Source organism: Ciconia boyciana, chromosome 2 (genome assembly GCF_034638445.1).
Source record: "Ciconia boyciana chromosome 2, ASM3463844v1, whole genome shotgun sequence".
Classification (NCBI taxonomy): domain Eukaryota; kingdom Metazoa; phylum Chordata; class Aves; order Ciconiiformes; family Ciconiidae; genus Ciconia; species Ciconia boyciana.
Window position 1 is genome coordinate 23922081 of NC_132935.1, and position 6096 is coordinate 23928176.

Sequence of the window (6096 nt, forward strand, 5' to 3'; positions counted from 1 at the left end):
TCACATCCAGCTGCAGGCAGAAACAGGCAGGAAGCTAGCACATAACCTCCCATACACCATCTGCTCTAAAAACTGAAATCAAAACTCAACGCAGCAGCCCTTCAGTCAGCAACGTGACTAAACCCAGGTTGGCTGAAGCCAAATTCTCCATTTAAATAAGCAGACCTCCAAGTATTACTTCTCTGACACACATGGTAGCACCATGCTGTATCATCACACACAAGATGAAACTAGCCTTTCTCCTGCCCTGAACCTTAAGTCAGAGGCAACTTTTCAATGAATCATGGATCGGTCTGTCCAATTGTGTCTGATCCATGTGGGTCATGAAACAGGAGCACCACGTTGCAAAAGCTCTGTTGCTGGCCTGCCTGCAGAGGAGCAACGTGAGGAAGGAGTCAGCAGTGCGAGGCTCACATCAGGTCAAGTTCCTGTATACAGGGAAGGTTTAGACTCAAGTATGCTACCAGCTGCAGCTGTCCAAGGCAGCCAAGACTCAAGGACAGGCAAAACCTCTGTGGATGAAGGTCATGGGAAGAAAAAAGGTCCAGAGCTGTACGAAAGCACCCGGCCCATTTGGAGGACCTCTGAGCAGTGGCCCCCAGGGGAGGCATAGCTGCCAGTGTGTATAATTGCCAAGAGTTTTAAAGGCAAAACCCACAGCACAGCGTGACTCTTGACGTTGTCCAGATCAAAGCAGCTTTGTGGTTTATAAAATGTGTCATCAGAGGGAGGGGAAAAAAAAATTAATGGGAACCTCTTCCAGGACAGCCTAGCAGTAGGTAAGGGTTAACGTGCTTGGTACAGACACCCCGTGTGAGATTTGTACAGCCCTCACCGACAGCCTGGCAAATTGCCAATGGGCTTGAGAAAAGAGGGGCATGGGCTAGGCTTGTAGGCTACACCACATCACAGCTAGTTCAGCTGGCTTCCCCCTTCCAGGGCACCTGGACAATGTTGCCTGGTCTTGCATCTTCTCTAGTGTCTCATGGTGATTTAGGAAAATGTAAGGAGACATAGGTTCAGCTTTCCAGGAGCTTCCCCTGCAAGGTAGCCTCGCACAGGACGGCTATAGGAAAACTGCTTGTATTCCAGCCCTCTCAAGTTCTTCTGTGCAGGGGTGAGGTACAGATGCACCTCAGCGTTTGCTGCTTGGAGACAATCCCACACTTGGGACCTTTATCTGACTCACCTGATTTGCCCTGGCTCCAGCATGTGGCTGATGTAAGCGGCAGAACAAGCCTGATGCGGGGGAATATGTTCGTTAGCACATTCCATCCATCCAATTGTCCACAGATGCTTAATGACACCCACGAAGGCAGCCATGAGGCCGGGCAGCTCAGGCCTCATCCATAATTGCTTCCCGTGCAGCAAGTTGCAACCATATGAGAGCTACAGACATTAAGACTATTGCCCCACCAGGAACACAAGCAGGAGGAGAGACCTCCCTGGTAAAATTCTAGTTCAAATCATCTCAGGATCCACATGTGCTATGAGAATCTCAATTCACAGGCTAAATCCTAAAGGCCTTGCTCAGTATTTTTTCTGGAATTGAAAAGCATTGGTGGAAGCTATGCAGAAGCCTTACCTGGCTAAATGCTTTGAGACCAGGTGTCCTGCTTTCCCTCAGCAGGTATCTAGCACCACAAAAGCCTGCCTTGCTTTACAAAGCACAGAAGGGAGGGATTCTCTGCCCTGAGGAATTCACAGTCTAGGAGGTGTCAATATGAGGATGGGCAGTCTCTTAGTCTTGTAGTGGATTAGCCTCCATTAATCTTTAGGTCTTTCAGATTTTGCCATTTTTTGAAACAAAAAAAATTTCCAGTGTTGTTGTGAATCCCTTTAGAAACCTAAGGTAGCAGACCACTCTTGCATGTTTACTGGTGAGACTGGACAGGAGCAACGGCAGGGCAGCTTCAGAGGAGTTCATGCTCTGGAGTTCATAAAGTGATGGCAGGCGCTGACTGGGCGTACATTTCTTTACCCTACCAGCAGGATTGAGAGAGAGCTGGGAAAGAACAGGCAGGTGATTCCTTGCATTAAAACAGACGATTAAGTCCTACGCAGTGTAGTACTGTGTGTGTTCTGGCAGTGCCTGCTGAACCCAGTGAAGGCAAGGGGTCTTGTGGCATTTGGCACAGGCACTCAGCCTAATTAGAGGCTCCCCCTTCATTTCTTACAGAACACGGCAAGAGGTCACAAAGAAAGGTGTCTCTTCTGTTCAGTATTTATCATTAGGGCTGAGGCTTGTTCAAGGACTCCCTGTCCTCCATCCCCAACAGGCTGAGGTCAAATGAGAACACAAATCTCACTGATAAGGCTGCCAAAACATGCCAATTGAATGTCAGATATGATTAATAAGGAAGATAATAGTGATGTGATAGGTCATGGGGAGGAGACTGCTAAACCAGTTCTAAAAATGGAGAATACCTTAAAGGAGGCAGCAGAGCCCAGCCAGAGTGAAGAGGTTTACACCGTAGAGCAAAAGTCAAATCTGGGTGCTGGTGCAGGAAACTTTCCTATGAGCACACCGGCCACTACAGGAGGGCTTGGAACATCTGCAGGACAGTCACCCTCTTATGACATCCAAATGGTTTCAGGATAACTTCCAGAGACACCTGTGATTTCATTGCATTAATGTGTTGCATTGCATTCCCTGGTATACCGATTTTCAGCCTGGACATCTATCTAGCTGAACTGTCTCTGAGTGGTGGTGGGCTGTGCCCTTAAAGAGTTCAGTTCTTTAACACTGTGGTTGTGCAGCAGACCAGGGATACAGCCGGGAGAGGAAATCCTCATGCATACAGCGTTTGCAGAATTACAAGGACAACTACAATGGCCACAGCTTCCCCGTTCCTTATTAGCATCGGCTGCTGTGGCATACATGCTCCAGGTCACCCAGGAATGGCCATACGGCTCCTGTCACTCAGATTATGGTTGTTTCCAACCCTACACATGTTTGCACAAGAAAAGGCTGGAGGCTGAGGTGGAGGAGGAAGGGAAAGGATGGGCACAGAGTACTGCACTGCTCTATCAAAGCGAGTAGATGAAGGGCAGGACAGGTTTTGCAATGCCCTTTCAGCCATCCCAAAGCACCTCTCAGCAGAACCAAGAGGTGATGTAGGAGGGGTGAAGAGCACATTGCCCGTACCTCAGAAGAAAGCAAGGCACAGGGAAGAGCTCTTGCTTTCCTGGCTCATGATTTCTTGCTTACGCTGCTTCTGAGACAGTGGCCCCACACGATGCTTCAGGCACAGAACAGGCCATTTCGCCCCAGTCTCAGCCTCATTTATTGCCTTGGGTTCCAGTTCGTTATTGTGAAAGAGTTGGAGAGGGCAGACCCTGGCACACCCTTGGGCCCTTTGGGTGCTGTGGCTGTCCACAGGTACGCCCTGCCCAGGGCACTCGCTGGGCATGCACTGGCCTTCCCTTCCCAGCCGCACCAACACCCTCCTCTTCCCCAGCCCACCTGTGCCCCGAGACCTGTGGGTCTCCACTGAAGCAGTGCCACCGCCTTGGCTGAGCCGAGGAATAAGCAGTGGAGAAAGCAAGTGCTTTGCACCCATGAGAGGGTGTTTCCATGTAAGCTGTCAGTATACCGAGTTGTGCTGGCACACAGCCCTGGCACAAACGCATGCAGCTGTAACCTACACACACCATAACTCCAGACAAGCATAAGTTGATGGTGAGAGCTGGCGTCATGGCAAGGGAGAAGGCTTCTGGCCACCAACAGCAGAAATTTGGGTTAATCTCTTATGCCAACAAAGCTTCTGTTTTAATTTAAAGCTCGCTCTCATCTGTCTGCCTTCCTACTCTAAACCAAACATGCTTTTACCTGTTGGAGACTTACTGTCAGTGAATCAGATGAAAAAAACATTTTTCTTGCACTGTCACAAAGCCCCATTCTGGGGCAACTGCATGTGTGGAATTTTCCAGGTGGTTGTGATAAGTAGCCCGTGTGTACAGAAAAATAAACAGTATGGCTCTTATATGGTACTAGAATTGCCCTGGATTATTTCCGTAACACCTGTACAGGCCCTTAACCAAAGCCTCTGGCTGTCTCCAGGTGAAACAGGGCATTCGATGCTATCAAGACAACCAAATACCGAGCAGAGCATTTAGAAAGTGTCAGCAAACAATACTGGAGTTGTTGGGATATTTAAAAGTGTCTTGAGCAGCTGTAGCCAGCTAAAGTACATAAAAGGCAACAGCAATTAATTCACAGTGGTCCGCACCACTGATATAATGCACACAAACTGGAGAAGCAGGGGCCTAAATGTCATGCTTCTGCCTTGTTTCTGAAGCCCAAGTAACAGATTTCCAGTTCCTTATCAGACATAGTAGAAAAAAAAAGTGCAATGATTTACTGCAGTGGCTGTGGAGTCAGATAACTCTAGTATGAGGGGTTATTTTCTCTGACCCACGGAAAAATGAAATGAAGTGCCCTGCCTCTGTGCAAGTGTAGAAAAAAGTCAGCTGCTTCCCTCCTATTGTTTTCTTGAATATATTTTAATTTTCAGGTTTAGTTTAATTATTTCTAATTGGGGGTAAATTACATAAGTCCCTCTTACCCCAAATTAAAATTTCACAGATTCCTCGGTCCATTCCTGCTCTTCTTAAAACCAACAGGAGTTTTGTTGATGGTTAGTAGGAGAACTAGCCCTAGTGCAGACCCTGGTCATGAGATCCAGCGTACAGGCATCAGAAAGGTGAAGACCCACTGTATTTTAGCATTGGTGTGGCCTCACCTTGAGCCCTGTGTGCAGTTCTGGGCCCCACAATTTAAGAAGGACGCGAAGGCCCTTGAACATGTCCAGAGGAGGGCAACAAAGCTGGTGAAAGGGCTGGAAGGAATGTCCTACGAGGAGCGGCTAAGGACTTTGGGCTTGTCTAGTTTAAAGAAAAGGAGGCTGAGGGGCAACCTCATTGCTCTCTACAGCTTCCCAGGGAGGGGAAGCAGAGAGGGAGGTGCTGAGCTCTTCTCCCTGGTATCCAGTGACAGAACGTGTGGGAATGGTTCCAAGCTGCGCCAGGGGAGGTTCAGACTGGACATTAGGAAGCATTTCTTTACCAAGAGGATGGTCAAAGACTGGAACAGGCTTCCTAGAGAGGTGGTTGATGCCTCAAGCCTGTCAGTCAGTCATTTGGACAATGCCCTTAACAACATGCTTTAACTTTTGGTCAGCCCTGAAGTGGTCAGGCAGTTGGACTAGATGCCCTTCCAACTGAAATAGTCTGGTCTATTCTATTCTATTCTATTCTATTCTGTCCTATTCTATTCTATTCCATTCTACGTACACGGGAAAACTGTGTACCTTCCTCCAACACACCTCTGCTTTAGCAAAAGACACAGAAAGGGCATAGGTAGAGGTCAGTCCTGCTTCTGGGCTCAGCGGGGCTGCTATGTTTGCTGTATGAACCTAATGCACCCAGATGAGGTGTTGGGCAGCGATACATATGCCCGAGCTAAAGAGAAAGGGCTAGAAGGTGCTCCTGGGATCATCAAGCTGAGCCCCTGACTGCCACAAGCACTGCATCTTAATTCCTGGTATGAATTTTCAGGCAGGACAAGAGGGGATATACTGACCTCCCCCTTGCACCCCAGCCCCGTGCACCACACGCCACACGGTGGCCCAGCTGCTCAGCCCCTCCAGGTGCGTGGGACCTGGACTCTCACCGTGCATGCGCTTGTCAGAGCCCCTCTGAAATGTGCCTGGGGTTTTCGTGTGTCCCTGAAAAGCCTTTGAATGTCCTCGTAGTCTTGTTCTCCAGTCTTAAGCATTAAGCTACATAAGGGAAGAAGGCTGTATACATTGTTGCTCCTGCAGCCAGGCCTGTCGTACTGGCTTCCCCTCTGACGCCTCCTGAAACCCTCAGTTGCCACTTTCCTACAGTGGACTCCCCCTTCACGTCCTTCACAGCCTGCCCCACACCAAGGACTCCATCCTCCCTCATCTCCAACCCGAGCCTCTCCGTCCCTCACATCTCCGACCACACACACTGTCACCCTGCACGCTCTTTCCCTGGCAATCTTCTGCGCTTTCAGACTTCTGCCTTCCCCATCACCTGGTGAGCATTTGGCTGTGATGCCAGCTCCAC